The 21,377-nt window shown below is 35.6% G+C and overlaps 1 long non-coding RNA gene across 1 annotated transcript; it reads left to right on the top strand.

The window, feature by feature from the left end:
- Positions 1-1,630: 1,630 nt before the first annotated feature.
- LOC149179301 (uncharacterized) lies at positions 1,631-3,373 on the top strand. Its single transcript, XR_016258911.1, has 2 exons — positions 1,631-2,233; positions 2,857-3,373. It is a non-coding gene; the product is annotated as an uncharacterized LOC149179301 (long non-coding RNA).
- The last annotated feature ends 18,004 nt before the right edge of the window (positions 3,374-21,377 follow it).

Below are 21,377 nucleotides of genomic sequence, written 5' to 3'. Positions count from 1 at the left end.
AAGAGCTTTCTAAGGATATATATTTCATTCAAACCTAAGCTTTGGACGCAAAGTTATCCCCTTCAAAAATTTCATTGACTTATGTCATGTTAGCAACATTACCATTAACACATGGATGGCATGTGGAAGCCCTTCTCCCTTGTGTCGCTATCGTACAATTACATTTCACTTAGCATGTGACAACTTCCATGTAAAATCACATCTTCTATTGGACATGTTGGTACAATTACATTTTAGTTGGCATGTAACAACTTCTATCTAAAATCGCATCTTCTATTGGACATGTTGGTCTACCTAACTCATGTTGATCTAGGAATTTCTATAAAATCATTTTATAAAACTTTATGGATATCTCATTTTCTAGTTTTTCATATTTCCAAATCCAAAATTTCCAAAACTTAAAATAGTACAATCACTTTTTAAGTTTCTTAAGATAAAATTAAAAAAGACTATTAAACCTTCCCATCAAAGAGGATAACAATAAATGTAATTCCATTAAAACTAATTTGAAAAGACTAAAAAAAAGAAAGTACAAGGCATAATGAAGAATGTTAAAAGCAAGAAGATTATGGCATGATGAAAAAGGTTAAAAGCACGAAGATTATGAGGAAATAGAAATCACCTATAAACAATTAATAAGGATTCAACCTTCAACCACATAAGTAGTAAACAAATGAATACTAAAATCGCAGTAGGTGAATTAAGTATTACAGTTAGATTTTTTTATGAAGAAGGTTTTTGTTCTTTAACCTAACTAATCAAAATAAAAAAAAACCATTGTTTGAGGCCCCAACATTTTTTTAAATATAATATTTAAAAATAATATAATAAGAATAATTTTCTTACTTTCTAAAGAATTATATACAACTATATTTAATTATGTGTTTCTTTTTCCCCAATTTTAAATAATATTATTCATATGACCATTTTATTATTGTGGCATTTTTATTAGTGTAGTATAACAATATATATAATATTTTATAATTAGAAATTATCTTATTAAACATGGTATTAAGCATTTAGTTTTGTTTTGACTTGTATATTAGTTTGTTTTTATCAAAAAAAAATTTGCTGTTTATCCATAGTTTAATTAGGAATTCATTTTTATTATCATTTAAATTTATTTATTTGTAAAGTGATTGTTTGAGATCTAATTATAGGCCTCTTCAGTAACTTAGTTATATTGTTAGATTTATTTCCTTTTCTTTTTCATTTTTCTATTATTTCCATTTCAATTTTTTATTATTTCCATTTCGTACCAACACTGACGCACCGCACTGCACGGCCCATACCCAAAGATAACATCACACTTTAAAGATTACGAAAAGCCAATGCATAGGGAACCGACAAAGTCCGTCCATTAATTTTTACCTTGGGTTATTCTTTTATCACCCGTATCGAACGGGTTTTATCACCCTGGGTTTTATGTACCAACACAGTATCGAACGTCACGACTGACGCACTGCACTGCCCGGTCCCAAACCCAAAGATAACGTCACACTTTAAAGACAACAGAAACCAAATGCAGAGTGAACCGACCAAAGCCGGTGGACCCCCATCGTTTAGGAAAGTAGCGCTTATAAATATATTCTTCTTCATCGCATTCACTTCATAGGCTGTTTTCTCTTGCGCGTGCAGCGTAATTGTTATTGTGTGGAGAGGGCAAAGTCCCAAGGGATTTCGCCCAGCGACGGCGAGCTGAATCTGGCAGGGCAAGAGGAAACGCCGACGGACTGGAGGGTGCAGAATCGGGGAAGTTGAATTTGGCGTTGGGGTCCCTAAAGCCGATAACTGAGGCATTGTAGCTGGGCCGTTTTGTAGAAATCGAGTCATGTCTACAATCGTTGTGATTTCGGATCACCAAACTCCACCATTTTCGGCTCCTAATCTGCGATCTGCTTTTCGCCATCTCGATTTCTGACCTCAACTCCTCCATTTTTCGCTCTACAAAACGGCCGAGCTACGATGCCGCATTTATTGCTTAAGAGGCCCCAAAGCCAAATTCAACTTCCCCAATTCTGTACACTCCATGCCCTCGGCGTATTGTCTTCTTGCCAGATTCAGGTAGCCGCCTCTAGATATGTCTTTTAACATTTCCGTCTCGGCACAATAACAATTGCGCCCTAAGTTTTGTTGGGTGAAAGCAATGAGACCGTAGTTCATGGCTTGCTATTAAAAGAAAGTTTTGTTGGGTGAAATCAATGACACTGTAGTTCATGGCTTGCTATTAAAAGTAAGTTTTGTTGGGTGAAATCAATGACACTGTAGTTCATGGCTTGCTATGATTTAAGTTTAAGGAGTAGACTAAATTTTATTGAGCATATGTATTTTTTTGGATTGTGGATTACAGAATATACTAAATCTCATCAAGTATAAATCTTATCAAGTATATGGCTTGGCCTGTTATGATTTTAGTTTAAGAAGTAGATTAAATTTTATTGAGTATATGACTTAGACTAAATCTCATCAAGTATATGGCTTGTTATGATTTTAGTTCAAGAAATAGACTAAATTTTATTGAGTATATGATTTAGACTAAATCTCATCAAGTATATGGCCTGTTATGATTTTAGTTCAGGAAGTAGACTAAATTCTATTGAGTATATGGCCTGCTATAATCTCGACCTGCCATAATCTAGGCTCAAGAAATAGATTAATCCCATTGAGTAAATAGATTAATCCCATTGAGTATATAGATCGCTATGATCTAGGCCAAAGAATAGACTAAATACCATTAACTATATGACTTACTATGATGTCAACTCAAAAAATAAACTGAAAAAAGTAAACCCTAACTGTAAACCCTTTGCCGGTATCAATTCTAAATTGTATTTTGACGTTATTTTTGGAAAGAAGTGCTTTTGCAGGTGATCCAGGCATAGCGGAGGCAGAGATGATAGTGTTAAAGAAAACTAATGGAGGAGCTGAGAATGAATGAAAGAGAATACGCCCCTCCGCAGCACTGTAGGAGGAGTGCTCCGTTGAATATACTTCAGATATTCGTGACTTCCTCGGATGCCTGCAGAACATGTTGGTTAACGGTGGATCCGGACTTGCCATCGCGTCTTTGGCTTTGATATTGTTAAACCTTCTTGTATTTGTGTTGCTTCTCCTCTTTCAAATCTCAGCTCCTCTGATCGCGTTGGCTATAGAGCCTGTAAGCGAATTATTTGACGTGTAAGGGTGGAATATAGTATTTTCACAGGCCGTGGAAAAACACCAACAGGCATGAATCACGATATTGTCCCACTCAGAGCCATATGTTTTGTAAACACTTGCGATTGATTTCTATCTATAGCAGCCGTCGATGGTTTTTCCTTCGCAACTCTTATGTATTATGGAAATTAAGTGAATACCGGCCAAAATAATGACAGCTGTAATAGTTAATGTTCTTCAAATGGCTTGCAAATTTTCCTTCTCTGTATCTTTACGTACGTAATTTATGTAATATTATTATAATTGTCGCTATATTTAGTATTATTATGGTACAAAGAAATGACTCAAAATCATATCATGGCATAAGTATATTATAATATTTTAGATTTTTTAATTAAAAAATGGTATCTGACACTACACTCTGGTTGTTGTATTGGACAGTACATTTGTAATAAATATTTTATAAATACACCATTTAATAACTACTATACTTGTAAGTTGCAATTATTATACCCGCAAAAAATTTATATCGTGATTTAAAATTTAGTGCAAAAAATTGCCATTTTCTCCATATCACATAATTTATATAATAATTATTATACACCAAAAAAATTGTATCACGATTTAAAATTTAGTGCAAAAAATTTATATCATGATTTAAAATTTAGTTTTTTTTTTTTTTCTCAAATTGTTTATTATCTTCAATGGTTGATTTGTAGTTTGAGAAACCCCGAAGTAGGTATCTAATCTTTTTTTTTTAAAGAAGTTTGTTGATAAATCATATATGTATGGTTTGAGTTTTGAACCTACTAATGAGGTTCATCATCGTCAAAGTCACTTGACTATCCAAGGACATTTAATCCATCAAAGTTGCCCGAGGATCACATGCGACTTGGCTCACACCAACTCCAAGCTATATTTTTTTAGCATGTCTTAGCAAAGCCCATCATCTATGGGTTGTGCTATATGGTTTATTTTAAGAGTTAAATTTATTTAAAAATCTAACTATTTGACGCTGGTTATTATAATAAATAAAGCAGAAAAGGATAAGTATATTTGGATTATCAATTATAATAATAAATACATTGGAAAAAGATAAATATATTTGGATTTATCATGCATTGAATCATCATTTGTATGTTGTTTATTTAATATAAATTAATTTAAATAAGAAAAAATTCACAATTTCGCACATGATTGTATAATTGAAATAATTGCACATCAAATAATTTTTTTTTAGATTGACTTTGCTGGCTAGGTATTTTAGATAACATCTCAATTATACATTAAAACTAGGAACTAAGTTTAACTAATTGAAAATTATTATACAATGATTAATATCATAGAATAAGCACAACACAAATAAGAGTTAATATCTCCAACACCTTCCCTTAACGAGTGTTTGTCTTATCTTTTGTCTAGTTGAGTCTTCATCAAAATCTTCTAGATTGAGCTCCATTACAACCACCCATTCTGAGCTTGAGTCTTCATCAAAATCTTCTAGATTGAGTTCCATTACAACCATCCATTCTGAGCTATATCTCCCGCTGATCCATTGAAGACACATTTGCTTCATACTAGTAAATAAATTTTGTGTTTACAATGATTGAAGTACCAACCATTCTATTGATGTACTTCAATTCATTTAAATACATGGCCAACTTATGTACTAGCCATCTATCTAAGACAATAATATAGATATTAAATTTACTTGGATGAGGTAACGATTATCTGATGTATTGAACAAGGCTCTGTTGGAATTTCTTTGCACTTAATAAAAAGTCATTGGGGTTCAATTCAAGTTGTCTCTCGACCCTCTCTTTGGAAAATTGGTTAGTCTGGACAGGGATATTGGAAGATGGGCACGCGCAAGGGACAAGGCTAGGGTTTACAGGCATATTCTAGGGTTCGTAGGGCATCTGCACAGACGGTTCCACAGGGCGGAAGCACCGACAGCTACTCGACAGCTCCTGGACGGTTACGGTCACGGACTCAGCTTTCGCCACTGCTACAGCTACACTATCGAATTTCTCGCCTGTCCCTTTCTGTCACCGACATTATTCAGTTATGGATCGTTGGGAGTATGAAGAGGTTGATTATTCGGCGGATCCCACACCGGAGAACGTCATATTTGGGACTCCGCATTTTATCTCTCGCTCACTAAACCCCCATTCCGCTTCCTCATCTGCCCAGCCGCATCAATCTACACCTGCATCTGCACCTCTCTCTACTGTCGTTCACCCTCCTGTATCTCCGCCGTTTGAGGTCCCTCCGCTCTCGCCTGGGGCACTACAATTTCTGGCCTCAAACACTCCGCCATCACCTTCATTTGATCCTCTGTCCACTATTCCATCGGTGATCCCCCCTCCGCCGATCTCTACACCTGCTACATTCGCATCGGCCTCTGGTATTCGCCCATCGGGATGCTTTGAGACGCCGGCGGTATCCTCCATTCCCACTAACCCGTCTCCCCGGGAGGGCATCACAAACCCTCTGGTTGATCATCCTTCGGCCCCTCGCTCTGGATCTAAGAAGGTTAAGTGCATTAGATCGACGGCAAGAGATATCTCCATCAAATTTGACGAAGCAAAACCGCTTGCAGAATATATGGATATTGCAAACACTGTGTTGGTTGGGCACGTCAGGGGTCGATCATACTCGAGGCAGAGACTTAATCTTTGGGTTAAGGAGATCTGGGGTGGAGTACTTTTTGATCTACCAGAAGTCCATGTCCTCCCCAGAGGATGGTTCTCTCTTAAATTCTCCAAGGTCAGCCAAACAGAACTTGTTCTGGGTCGATATTGGCACATCGAAATGGCCCCTGTTCTTCTCAAGCGATGGAACCCTCTCTTTGATCCAGATCGAGAACAGCTAGGTGCCGGTCCAATCTGGGTGAGACTCCCTGGCCTTCCAATTCCATTCTGGGACGAGGAAGTTTTCATTAGGGTTGGGAATGCCCTAGGGACATACTTGGACTATGATCGCACCTATGTGGAATCTGGGCATCGTACACTGGCTCGGATTTTGGTTCATTTGGACACTCGAGAGGGACTCGAGGAACAGATCACGCTTCAATGGGGCAGGTGTATTCGTGTTCAACTGTTGGATTATGAAGGCGTACCATATCGGTGCAGGCGTTGCCACAAAGTGGGGCACCTCGCAAAGGATTGTCCCCTCAATAAGAAAGCTGCAGAATCAGTGAAAGGCACCCCGGCATCAACGAGGACTGCTTCCCCCATCATATCTCGTCCGTCGTCTGCTAGTCCGGCCCTATCGACATCTCCACCTGCGAGCGACACTGATCTCCGGAGATCCTCCCCACCAAAAACAAGGGCGCGCTCGGTGGCAGAAGCAGGTATGAATTCTGTTTCTTTTACTTTGCATTCAGCTTCAAATGCATTTCATGACTCGGGTTCATCTGCACATATCCCCATGATCCCCTTCTCTCTATCTCAACCTCTCACTTGCTCCGACCCTATTATCTCTACATCTCTTGGATCCTTTACCTCCCCGAGCCCATCCTCCCCTCCCCATCCGTATTTCCTTAGGTCTCGGAACACATCAAAGGATCAGGCTGTCGGACACTCGGGGCTAGGCATTATCATTCCTGAGGGGACATCATTGAATCCCAGAGGGTGAAAATCGCACCTTTCTAAAGCCATCAAACAAGCCAGGGCTGAGGTGGTCTCGGGTCGGCAAGCAACCATTGACGGGGTCCTTAGAGCAGGACACACCCCGAGAGGTGTTTCCCCATGAAGTGCCTTTCATATAACTGCAGAGGTATGGCTAGTTCCTCCAAAAAACTAGCCATGAAGAGGCTCATTGCCACTGAGCCGATTGACATTATCATGCTTCAAGAAACACTTTGTTCCGCAGATCAAATTATTGGTGTTATGCAATCTTTGGTCCCTGGATGGAACTTCTTTGCTAATGATGCTGTGGGTCGATCTGGAGGCATCGCCATCGGGATAAATCCTCGTTCCATCAAGCCCATCTCAACCTGGGGAGGTGCTGGTTTCATTGGCCTGGATTTCTTCTCGGCGGAACTTGGTAAGGATCTAAGAATTGTCAATATTTATGCCCCATGCTCCCAGAGAGAAACATTCTGGCAGAATACACTTCAGATGCCCCTACTAAATGAGGACCATGTTATTATAGGAGGAGATCTCAACTTTTCTCTGGGTTACAGGGAATCATGGGGTACTGAGGCTCAAATTGACGCTATCACTGATTATATGACAAATCTCCTGGAACAATCAGATTTCTCGGATATACCTGTGCAGCGACTGCTACCTACTTGGCGGAATCGAAGGGTAGGGGATGCTGCGCTTGCAAGAAGACTTGATAGATTTCTGTTAAAAGGTCCTCTTCTGCAACAACTGCACCTATACAGGCAATGGGTTGGCTCGGGGGGGATATCGGATCACAATCCGATATACCTGGAGATTCTGGGACCTTTTAAGAAACCCAAGGCACCCTTTAAATTCAATCCTACTTGGCTGAAGGATCCAGCATACATTCAGATGATAAAAGATTTTTGGGCCTCTCATCCCATCAATGAATCTGTTCCCCTTGCCAAAGGTTTCTGTAGGAACCTATCAGAAATTAAGCATTGTTCTATTAAGTGGGCAAGGGAGAAATTTGTTCGGGAAACAGCTGTGCTATCCCAGATTGAAGCGGACTTAAGTTCATTAACAGATGACAGAGGACAGGGCTTCTTGACTGCTGCGGACAAAACTAGGCTTATTGAACTAGAAAATCAAAAAGCCAAGTTCCTCAATGAGAGAGAGGAATCCATTAGATTAAGGAGCCGAGCCTTATGGATTCAAGCTGGGGATGACAACTCAAAGTTTTTCCACAACTATGCAAAATGCAGGAAGGTATCTAATACTATCTGGAAATTACCCACCCCGGATGGAGACATCGCGGACAATTTTAATAAACTGGCACAGCTGGGCATATCACATTTCAGGAACCTCTACAGGCGTCCGCGTGAAGAAAGCTTACTTGATATTATTAATATAGCTAATCACTTCCCGAGATTTGTGGAAGATGAAGATGTGGAGACCCTTACTGACCCGGTCACTGCTGAGGAGCTAGAAGGAGTTCTGAAATGGTTCAAGAAAGACAAGAGTCCAGGGCCGGACGGATGGACTATCGAATTCTTCATTGCCTTCTTCGACATTCTGGGACAGGACTTGCTTCAGGTGGTTGAAGAAAGTAGGACATCTGGATCTATATACCATGCCATCAACTCTACATTTATCGCTCTTATCCCCAAATCTGACTCCCTTGCATCTTTTGATGACTACAGACCCATTTCTTTATGTAACTGCCTCTATAAAATTATTTCGAAGACCATTGCAAATCGTCTTAGACCGATCCTCTCTCGTTCCATTGGCCCGCAGCAATTTGCTTTTCTAGAATCTAGACAGATCCATGAGGCCATTGGACTAGCACAAGAAGCCCTCCATTCCATCTGGTCAAAGAACTTAAAAGCCATCCTTCTCAAAATCGACCTATCCAAAGCATTTGACCGTGTCAGCTGGTTATATCTCAAAATGATTCTCATTCATCTGGGTTTCCCACATGCCTACATTACCTGGATCATGGCATGCATTACCACACCATCTTTCAGCATTCTTATCAATGGTTCGGCCTCTGACTTCTTTCACTCTGAAAGGGGTCTAAGACAGGGATGCCCTCTATCACCTCTCCTCTTCTTACTGGTCATGGAAGGCCTCAGCCGTCTCTTGGAATCTGCTATGCGTTCTGGAGACATTAGGGGACTCCGCATCTCGGATCACTGTTTTCTCTCTCATCTACTTTTTGTAGATGATGTTCTTATTCTTCTAAATGGCAGTGTGCGTGACTCTCGATCTTTCTTAAAGATCCTGCAACTGTTTTCCTCTGCCACGGGAATGGTACCTAATCAGCTGAAATCTACCATTACATGTGCTCGCACATCTGCTCAGGAGACCCAGATCGGCCTACATGCTTTCCCATACTCGATTCACCCCCTGGATCGAGGTCTCAAATATCTGGGATTCAACCTTAAACCGACTTGTCAAAGGATTGCTGACTGGGTCTGGTTGGTTGCCAAATTGGAGAAAAGACTTACTAGTTGGAGCTTCAGATATCTCTCCAGGGCTGGGAGACTTGTGCTCATAAAGTCTGTATTAGAAGCTACCCCTGTATTCTGGATGGCATTAGCCTGGATTCCTAGGAACATCCTGGGACATCTACAACAGCTCTGCAATAGATATCTCTGGAATGGGAGACAGGATAAAAGAATTTTTGCTTGGGTTGGATGGAAGAAAATCTCTCTGCCAAAAAAATGGGGTGGCTGGGGTCTAAAGGAACTACCTGAATTTGCAAAAGCACTTGCCGCCAAGATGGGGTGGATTCTGCTTACAGGACAAAATCTCTGGTCACAGGTAGTTTATCATAAATACATCTGGCCCCTAAATTTATTGGATTGGGCCTGTCTACCAACTTGGTCAACTTCGGGATGCTCATCGGTTTGGAAGGCTCTGATTCAATCTCTGCCACTCATACGGAACAATCTTGCTTGGCGCATAAATGATGGCTTGACAGGTCGCATTGGCATAGACCCCTGGATTAACTGTGGGGGGCGACACATCCTTACTCCAGATCTTATCCTTCACCTTCAGACTCGGGATATCCGTCATTTTGCTCATATTGCAGACCAACAGCGCACTGATATATTTTCACAGGCTTGGAAATCCGCCCAGCAATTGAACCTTCCTTTACATTGGCATCAGGAGTGGGATCGTTACACTGAGGCATTAACTGATTCACATATCCGTATCAAGCAAGGCCCGGATGAGCTCATATGGTGCGCTGCTGAACATGGTGTATACGCTCCTAAACTTGGATATACTGTTCTTATATCGCACAGAATGCCAGACCAGTTGCAGTCATGGTGGCAAGCCATATGGAAACTAAAGGCCTCTCCCCGGTCTAAACTTTTCTTTTGGTGCGCTCTCAAAGGCACTGTTCCCACTGGGGAATATCTCACTCGCAGAGCCATATTTGGTCCCTCTTGGTGCTTATTCTGTAAAAATTCAACAGAGACACTGGATCATCTATTTCTCATTTGCCCTGTCATCATCAATCTATGGAATAACATCTGCAATCTGCTGGGTATCGTTGTCGACTGGATTGGGCATGACATTGTGAGTGCATGGGATATCTGGACACACCGTCATCCGGGCACAAAACTACAAAATCTCCCCCCTGTAGCTACCTGGCACATATGGCTCGCGAGGAATCGGGCTATATTCGATGACAGAGCGATAATTTGGGCTCGGGTTGAGGCCTCCATCATTGCAGCATATCACGAATTACCTGATCCCCCTCCCCCGAGACCGCGAACCATTCAACCTTTGCCAGATATTGACAGATCTGTCCCGTGGGCTTTTTTTGACGGAGCAGCAAACCAGGAAGGATGTGGCGGGGGTTTCATTCTGCACTTAACTGAACATCACCGTTACCTTGCCAAAATTGGTTTTGGAATCGGATCGAATAACTTTGCTGAGCTATCTGCTGTCCACAATCTATTGCATTTTGCATTATCGCATCATCATACAAGCATCAATATATATGGGGACTCATTGGTGGTTGTTAACTGGATTAACAACATTACTACATGTCATTCACAAACTCTCAGCAATTTATTACACGATACTCTCATCCTCAAAGCTGCTTTTAATATCTGCACATGTTTTCATATTTACAGAGAACATAACAGCGATGCTGACAAATTATCCAAAGAGGCCACGCTACTTCCCAGAGGCGAGGGGATTATAACAGAACAGAATGGAGCAGAGGAGTACCAATATTACCACAGGCCATTCATAGAACAAAGGGAACAAAGGGACAACAGTCCCAATTGATGATTGACAAGGGCATTTTTGTTTTTATTTTTGATAATAGAAACATCTAGAACACGGATACTATGTTATATAACAGAGTCCTCTAATGGACATTGGACAGTTTGTACAGCCTGACGAAGAACTCAAAACTTTTTTAATTTGCATACTCCTACAGAACTATACCTTGAAAAAGGGATTTTTGTATGAACAATACAGCAATGCCTCGGCATCTACTTATGTAATTTTCAAATATAAATGAAAGTTACTGATTTTTCCAGTGGAAAAAATTAAATTTACTTAAGTCAATATTACAACATGGTCTTCATCCAATTTTAATTACACATCATCATTTATTTATCCTATTTACTAATATCAATGTCTTTGAACACATTGTTAAATCTATCCTTATTTTTTAGTCTATTGTTGCTACTACATAGGAGCAATATATGAAATCTATTTAGTAGAAGAAACTATAGTCCTTTTGTCTATAATCTCATAAACAACCTTGCCAAATTAATAATAACTAGCCTTGCCAAATTAATAATAACTAGGATAAGAAAGGAGAACAAACTTAATAAATCTCACTAGATTATTTAACTGAGTTAGTTAATCACATATTTGATAATGTAAATGTCATGTCATGCAAGGAAGCAACATCATTTAAATCACAGAATAGGCAAACACATCATGAACATAGATATACCTTGAAACCTCGTAGGGAAAGAGCCAATAAATATTTAGTTTTATTAAACGTCTCATAAGAGTGTTCACCCCTCACTCAATGGTTGTAATGGAGTCCATCCCTTGACTATTCTCATAAAATATTACAAATAAATATCAATTTAAATACAACATAACTAGCTAGAAGCTATCACATTAATTGTGATATCATTTACCCACAAATCCTCGAACATTATGACCTTGTGGCATGGTTGCTCCCATAAGTGGATTATCTTGCAGTTGACATTCCTCCAATATAAAGACAACTATGCTTTTATTTCCATAATGTTAAATATAATTTGTCCTTCGCATGAGTTACAATATTTACTTGCAATTATTACTATTAGCAAACTCTCACATCCAAATAATAAATATTCTACTAGTTATGCTTCAAACATATTTTCATCTGCATAATTAAAATGCATATAAAGTATTGAGACATGCCTCTTATTAACATTGCACATGCATTATTTAAAAGTACATAACTACCAAAACATGTTTCTTTATCCATGCATGTGAATGGTTATGAACCATGCATAATCATTCAAAATGCATAAGGTAAATTGTGTACATATCAACAAAAAAATTCTCATTCATCCACTCTTCACATGCATTATAAGAAAATGAGTAAATACATTTTATCTCTGCCCACCAGAGTACAGTGATATTAGAATATTCACTAAGTTTAAAAGAAATGCCATGTTTATCACTATTTGTTCACATTGGAAAAGGGAAAAACTTCGCAAAAGTTATACATCATAACCAATCTTATTTTCTCTACATAAGACTACATTCTTTTCGAAAAGAAATTAGCCTAACCATTAATATCTTGATTCTTGTAAATGCATATTCTTTTCCAAAGGAAGCTAGCACCATAGTTATTATTCCTTTGCATATGAACACAAATTACTTCTCAAGAAATGCAATACATTAGGATTCTCTTGTGCATATAAGGACTCGTTATTTTCAAGCACACTAATACAATAGCTAATCTTTTTATTTATATAAACATACATTTTCTTCAAAAAAGACTAACTAGTTAACAATTCCTTTGTGCACCTCAACACCTATTATTTTAAATAAATCTAACCCAATGGCTATTTCATTTCCATGTGTGCAAATACATGTTCAATTTCAAGAAATCTATCTCAAGATTCTTTCCATGCATGTAGAAACATATTTCATTTTCAAGAAACTGTCACTATAAACTATTACTTTCGTACACATAAATACATATTTCTTTTTTCCAAAAGAAAACTAACTTAATAACCATTCTTTTCATGCATGCAAATGCATACTCTTCTTTTAAAAATACGCAATCATAATAGATACTCTTTTAAAAAATCTATAAAAAAATAGACACATATTCCTCTTCTAGGAATTTAGCATTAAACAACGTGTTCTTTTTCAATGATACCACGATGATTATCTATTCTTTTTAACCAAAAAGACATAATTACTAATCTCTTGGTGTAGTTAGGCCTCGTTTGTGCATGGTGAGGAATATGTGACTACATTCAATCTTTGGATTAATAACTGATTGTCTACCATCCTTTCATCCATGACGATTGACAAAAATTGGAATCTTTGAAAGGTGGTCGTGTTGGAGAATGTAACTAGTTTTGGTCTTCATAATCTATACCATTATGTAAAAAGAAAAATGAAAAGAAAAATAAAATTATTTTTATTTTTCTAGATAAGCATGTTCTTCATCCTTCTAGGTTTTTGAGTCAAAGAGTCAAAGTCTTATTTTGGACCTATTGTAGAAGAGAAGGAAAAAGAAAATTTGAAATATAAAAAAATTGGATAGAAACCCCTCTAGATGTCAAGTCGGCCTACATGTCAAGTCGGCTCCATCCCAATGGACGTGTTTATTCGCACCCCCTGCAATCTATATAAATAGAGGGCAGATGGAGTTCATTTGGACACACATACTGTTTCTGGTCTGAAATGTCACAAAGAAGATATAGAATATGCAGAAGGTTGAAATTTGAAAGAAAGGGTTTCTTCTGGGAGCTAGGGTTTGTGGATGTTCTACCTCAATATCTTCAGCAGTTGGTCTTTTGTTGATGAATCTACTGAAAGGAAGGAAATTTTGGCTTGGAATCTAGAGGCAAGAATTTTGTGTTTATGGGTCTTCGATATCTCATTTGATTTGATTCTATAAGAAGAGATTTTATGGGTTTTCCCCTTGGAGGTGTTTTTCCTGGCTCAGAGCCTATATCTTGTGTTCTATTGTATTTTGTGATGTTCATGCTTTTATGGTAATTTCTTAATGAAGATAATAATAATAATAATAATAATAATAATAATAATGTTGTTGTTATCATATTCATGATTAATTATCATGTAATTAAAATATGATAATAAGTTTAAAACCTCTTGATTTTCAACATGGTTTGAGAGCTAAGGCATCTTGTGGTTAGAAGCCTCAAGATTGCATCTTGATTGGCTTTCAGGAAAATATGTTTCTTTGTAATATTTCTGGGCATTCATAGTTATGTGGAAACCCTAATCAAAAGGTTCGTTTTCCACTCAAGTTGATGATTCTTTATAGCATTGTATGGTTTTTTCAAAGATTCAAACGTTTCATGACTCACACAATTTGTATTATTCTTCACTGTGATAATGGCTTGTATCAATGGATGAATTAAATTGAATATATATAACCCTTTTGTGATTGAAAGAGACTTAATAGAATGAGATGTCTATCTTTGTGGCACAAACCCAATCTTAGCTTTTTAAAAATTATATTCTCTCGCAAATTATGGATCATACGAGGTTAGTGGGGATCGTATGATTCAACGACCCGTTCTCTGTGATAACGATGGTATCCGCTCTTGTATTACAAGCTTAAGAATCTATATAGTCATTGCATATTTTGTGTGTGATGCTCACATACACTATAAGTGTAAGGAATTTATCATATATCTTTGTGGCTCTCGCATTTCCTTGAAATTATAATGAGTCACAGTGGCACGAATTTTGAAAGCTCATTTATATGGCCTATGGTAGATTTAATTCACTGTAACATTAAAAAAAATTGATTGCTCATATAAACTATGTGAAAGTGCTTCTTCTTATAGCTCGCTTATGGATCATATCAACATATTGCTTACCATAACCTTGTCTCACTTTAAAAATCTCGCATTAGTCTATGTCTAAAGGTCAATGCATATGAGACAGAAGTTTGCTCAACTTTCAAAACTTGGATTGGATCGATAGTTGGAACTAATAAACAACATAGGCCTAACATATGCTTTAAAGTATAACTATATGGAACCTTACAACAGAGACCATGAGAAATGGTTTTGATATAATATCCAGTGTTGGCATCATTCATGACAATTATGTTCACAACACTATTATGGCTCGAGGGTTTTGTATAGTGGTTCATCCCTTTCACGGCTTACTTAAAATATTTACATCGAAAAACCTTTTTACAATGAAAATTTTCAGGTTTTTGTTGAGTATCTTGTAGCTCTTTAGCATCAAATATATACACTTTGATGGTAAGGTTGTTGTTACTGAGAGAAATTGTCAACAACAACGAGAATGACTTAGTAACAATGTGTGTGTGTGTGAGGGTGTGTGTGTGTGATATGTACAAGATCAATATAAAAGCTGATATAAAAACGCTCTCAAAGTTCCTTGAAAGACTGATGCTCATTCAAAATGATGGCACTAAGAGCATCAATGACATTGAAGATATCTAGAAGAGCATTTTTATTTTGATTATCAATTATAATAATTAATACATTAGAAAAATACAAATCTATTTGGATTATCAATTATAATTAGTTTTAGTATATTTTCTAATCAATTTTATTTAATATAAATTATTTAAAAAAAAAAAAAATCACAATTTCGCACATAATTGTATGATTAAAATAATTACACATCAAATAATTTTTTTAGATTGACTTTACTGGCCAATCTAGTTATTTTAGATAATATCTCCATCATACATTAAAACTAGGAACTAAGTTTAACTAATTAAAAATTATTATACAATGATTAATATCATAGAATAAGCACAACACAAGTGTTAATATCTCCAACACCTTCCCTTAATGAGTGTTTGTCTTATCTTTTGTCTAGTTGAGTCTTCATCAAAATATTCTAGTTTGAGCTCCATTACAACCATCCATTCCGAGATATACCTCCACTTCATCCCTCGAAGACACATTTGCTTCATACTAGTAAATCAATTTTGTGTTTGCAATGATTGAACTACCTGTCGTTCTATTTGTGTACTTCCATTCATTTAAATACATGGCCAACTGATTTACTAGCCAACTATCTAAGAAAATACTATAGATATTAAATGTACTTAAGTCAATATTACAACATGGCATTCATCCAATTTTAAATACACATCATCATTTATTTATCCTATTTACTAATATCAATGTCTCTGAACACATTATTAAACATATCCCTATTTTTTAGTCTATTGTTGCTACCACATAGGAGCAATATATGAAATATATAGAGTAGAATAGACTATAGTCCTTTTGTCTATAATCTCATAAATGGCCTTGCCAAATTAACAATAACTAAGATAGGAAAGGAAAAACAAACATAATAAATCTCACATAAGAGAACATGCTTTACTAGTTCACTTGAATTCAACCCACTCATTGGTCATTGTAAACACATTCAAAATGATCCCAAACCTGATCGTCATTTCCTTAGAAACAATTTAGATGCACTTATTCACTGATATGGTAAATACATAGATGAAGTTTTGATGTCGCACTTCTCACAATTGTGAATTCTTTCAGCATAAATGAAATTGTCTTTCAATTCTAGGCCCATTTCATTGTTGTTGGCTTCCTTTGAAGAATTTGCAATTGTAGAGACACTGGCTCATGTGCATATGTAACATCCCCTAGCAAACCTCGTGGAAAAGTACATATGATTAGAATTTTTTATGGAATTTACCAGCATGAAACTCTTCAAATTACTTATAAAATACATAATAGATTAACATTGTATAGTTTTATTCATAAGTTCCATCCATTAATTTTTTCTTTGAATTTTCTTTTATCACCCCCTAACAACAATTGATTGGAATCAGTTAGTTATCATTCTCTTGGGGTGTTCCCATCTTTTGACAAAAATTTAATCTAGAATCCATTAATTTGGAAATATATTGTTTTAGAAAATTGTATTTTCCATAATTTTCCAAGTTCGGATGTCACAGGTAGCCGATCTGCCTATCCTATTGAGATGGTGCAATGAGGTGGTAACACATGAACAGAAGGTCGTCACATTTCAGCAACATGTTAGATAACATTACAGAATGTGATGGTGACATGCAAACATAGGGCTTCCACATGTCATTCTACATAAATGAAATAAATGGATGTGTAACTCACCTCAATTATTAAAAATTATATATATATATATATATATATATATATATATATATATATATATATATATATATATATATATATATATATATATATATATATATATATAACCAAATTTAACATAAAGAGTGATAAATACAAAACTTGATGCATAATTTCTTTCCTATGATCTCATTGTGTTGTTTAAATCCAAACCCTTTAGTCTACCGTAAGGAGACATGACTATCATAATTTTTCTTCATTCAATATCTTCATTTTTCTTTTTGAGATTAGCATCGTCTTCTACTTGTCAAGAGCTTTCTAAGGATATATATTTCATTCAAACCTGAGCTTTAGACACAAAGTTATCCCCTTCAAAAATTTCATTGACTTATGTCATGTTAGCAACATTACCATTAACACATGAATGACAAGTGGAAGCCCTTCTCCCTTGTGTCATTATCGTACAATTACATTTCAGTTGGCATGTGATAACTTCCATGTAAAATCATATCTTCTATTGGACATGTTGGTACAATTACATTTTAGTTGGCATGTGACAACTTCCATCTAAAATCACATCTTCTATTGGACATGTTGGTCTACCTAACTCATGTTGATCCACGAATTTCTGTAAAATACTTTTTATAAAACTTTATGGATATCTCATTTTCTTGTTTTTCATTTTTCCGAAAACTTAAGCCATATATAACAAAGGTACAATCATTTTTTCATTTTCTTCATATAAAATTAAAAAAGACTATTAAACCTTCCAATAGAAAAAGATCAACAATAAATGTAATTCCATTAAAACTAATTTGAAAAGACTTGAAAAAAAGTACAAGGCATAATGAAGAATGTTAAAAGCAAAAAGATTATAGCATAATGAAGAATATTAAAAGTAAGAAGATTATGAGGAAATAGAAATCACCTATAAACAATCAATAAGGATTCAACCTTCAACCACTTAAGTAGTAAAAAATGAATAGAAAAATCACAGTAGTAGTGGATTAAGCATTAAAGTTAGAAATTTTGGTGGAGAAGGTTTTTTTTTTAACCTTACTAATCAAAATAAGAGGCACCAAAATATTTTTAAATATAATATTTAAAAATAATATAATAAGAGTAATTTTCTTACTTTTTAAAAAAATTATATACAACTATATTTAATTTTGCATTTCATTTTTCCCAACTTCAAATAATATAATGCATATCCCCATTTTATTATGGTGACTTTTTTATTAGTGTAGTACAATAATATATATAATATTTTATAATTAGATAATTAGAAATTACTTTATTAAACTTGTAGGTATGGTATTTAGCATTTAGTTTTGTTTTGACTTGCATATTAGTTTGTTTTTGACCAATTTTTTTTTAAGCTTATTCTTAGTTTAACATTAGGAATTCAATTTTTGTTATTTTTTATTATTATTCAAATTTATTTATTTGTAAAGTGATTGTTGGAGATCTTATTATGGGCTCTTTAATAACTTCCATTTATATTTCTTATTAATTTTTTGTTTTTAGATTTATTAATTTTTTGTTTTTTATTTTTTTTCATTTTTCTATTATTTCCATTTTCATGAATTCTAGTTTTTCCATTATACTTTCAATTTAAGATAATTTATTATTATATAAAAAACCAGTTATAATAAATTATATATATATATATATATATATATATATTATACTTTTCAATTTAAGATAATTTATTATTATATTAAAAACCAATTATAATAAATTATATATATATACTTACTTTGCGTAATGGATTAACATTATACACTTTTATTCCTAACTTCCATCGATTAATATCACCCGACTGACTACTAAAATTAGAATTTTTATATGTAGGAAAAGGTTTTTTTAACTTAAAAAATAAAAATAAAAAAGTGATTGGCGTATACACACATTAAAATTGGTATGATATTTGAAAATGATATTATAAATATAATTTTCCTACTTTCTAAACCATTAATATAGTTGTATTTTATTTTACATTTAATTTATTTGTAGGATATTTGAAAATGATATAATAAATATAATTTTCCTACTTTCTAAACCATTAATATAGTTGTATTTAATTTTACATTTAATTTTTCCCAATTTATAATGGTATTATGCACATCACCATTTCATGACGTTAACATTTTCGTTCGCGTATACTAATAATCAATTAAGTATCAATATAATATGTACAACAATATTTGAGAACTAAAAATTATTTTATTTAAAATATGTTAAAATAAAAATATATATAGTTGAATTTAGGCTTCTAATGCATATCAAGTTTATTAGAAAAAATTTCCGCAATAAACTTTTCTCCATAAAAATATATATATTTCAATATATCAAATATTATCCATAACATAATACACTTTCAGTTCCGTCGTCCATTAATATATACCCTGGGTTATTCTTTTATCACCCGTCTATCTTAATGTACCAACACAGTATCGAACGTCAAGACTGACGCACCGCACTGCACTGCACGGCCCCATACCCAAAGATAACATCATACTTTAGAGACCACGAAAAGGCAATGTAGAGGGAACCGATAAAAGCCGGTGGAGCCCATCCTTTAGGAAAGGGAAGTTGTTTTTAGTATGATTTTTTTGGAGATTTTGGTGACGGAATCTGCTGAAAAAATTGAGGTTAAATTTTGATTTGTATTATTTAAAATGGTTTTTTGACTGTATATTTGGATTCAGCACCCTGAAAAACTTCTAGGACACATTGATTGTGCAGAAATTACCTATCAACTGTGCGATTTCAATAAATTGCTGCCAAATTTTAAAGAAATTTGACTGAAAAAACCCATCAAAAAAACCTCCAAAAAAATCTCACTGCAAAAGGAAGTAGCCCTTATAAATATATTCTTCTTCATCGCATTCACTTCATAGAATTTTTTCTTGAGGCGTGGCGCGTAATTGTTATTATGTGTGTGAAGAGAGCAAAGTCCAAGGGATTCCGCCCAGCGACGGCGAGCTGAATATGGCAGGGGAAAGTGGAAACGCCGACGGACTGGAGGGTGCAGAATCGGGGAAGTTGAATTTGGCGTTGGGGTCCCTAAAGCCGATAACTGAGGCATTGTAGCTGGGCCTTTTTGTAGAAGTCGAGCCATGTCTTCGATCGTTCTGATTTCGGACCACCAAACTCCACCATTTTCTGCTCCTAACCTGCGATCTGCTTTTCACCATACCGATTTCTAACCTCAACTCCCTCATTTTCGCTCCTGCAAAACGGCCGAGCTACGATGCCGCATTTATTGCTTCAGAGGCCCAAAGCCGAATTCAACTTCCCCTATTCTGTACACGCCATGCCGTCGGCGTGTTGTCTTCTCGTCAGATTCAGCTCGGCACCTCTAAATATGTCTTTTAAATTTTCGGTCTCGGCACAATAACAATCGCGCCGATATGTGGTTTAAAAAGTAAGTTTTGTTGGGCGAAACCGTTCAAATCTTATTGAATATATGACTGGCTAAAATCCTATTGAATTAGAGTTATAGTTTATTATGATCTCGATTCAAAGAGTAACTATTGAATATATAGCTTATTATGATCTCGACTCGACTCAAAGAGTACACTAAACAAGTAACCCTTCTAAGTCTAGCGGTTTGTGGGTATAAATTCTAAATTATATTTTGAAGTTATTTTTCAAAAGCACGGCTACTGCAGGTTATCCCAGCATAGGTCTAGTTGTTTGTGGGTTTGAATTTTAAATTGTATTTGTGTTGCTTCTCTTCTTTCAAATCTCAGCGCCTCTGATCGCGTTGGCTATAGGGCTGGAGCTAACCAGTCATATATTGGCTATTTAATGCTCTGAGAGCAGCACACAACTTAGCTCGATAACACGAGAGCGGGCAAATATTATTTAATGCCAAATTTGCCCGTGTTATCACGTTAAGTCGGGTGCTGCTCTGAAGCATTAAATACCCAATATATAATTGGTTAGCTCTTTCCTGGCTATAGACCCTGTAAGCAAATTATTTGATATGTAAGGGTGGAATATAGTATTTTCACAGGCCGTGGAAAAACACCACCAAGCATTAATCACGATATAGTCGCACACAGAGCCATATGTTTTGTAAACACTTTCTTAACAAAAACGAAAAAAAGACTTTTTCTTTCCTAAAAAGGGATTACATTCTTTTAGATTCTATACAAATATTTCAGTGTATGTGACAGTATCCCTTTTCCCATATAATTTATATAATGTTTGTCATTGATACCCATATCAA

Source organism: Pinus tabuliformis, chromosome 4_1 (genome assembly GCF_031772625.1).
Source record: "Pinus tabuliformis cultivar Carrire ecotype Pingquan chromosome 4_1, CPIR1, whole genome shotgun sequence".
NCBI classification, from domain to species: domain Eukaryota; kingdom Viridiplantae; phylum Streptophyta; class Pinopsida; order Pinales; family Pinaceae; genus Pinus; species Pinus tabuliformis.
This window is presented reverse-complemented; position numbering and strand designations above follow the sequence as displayed.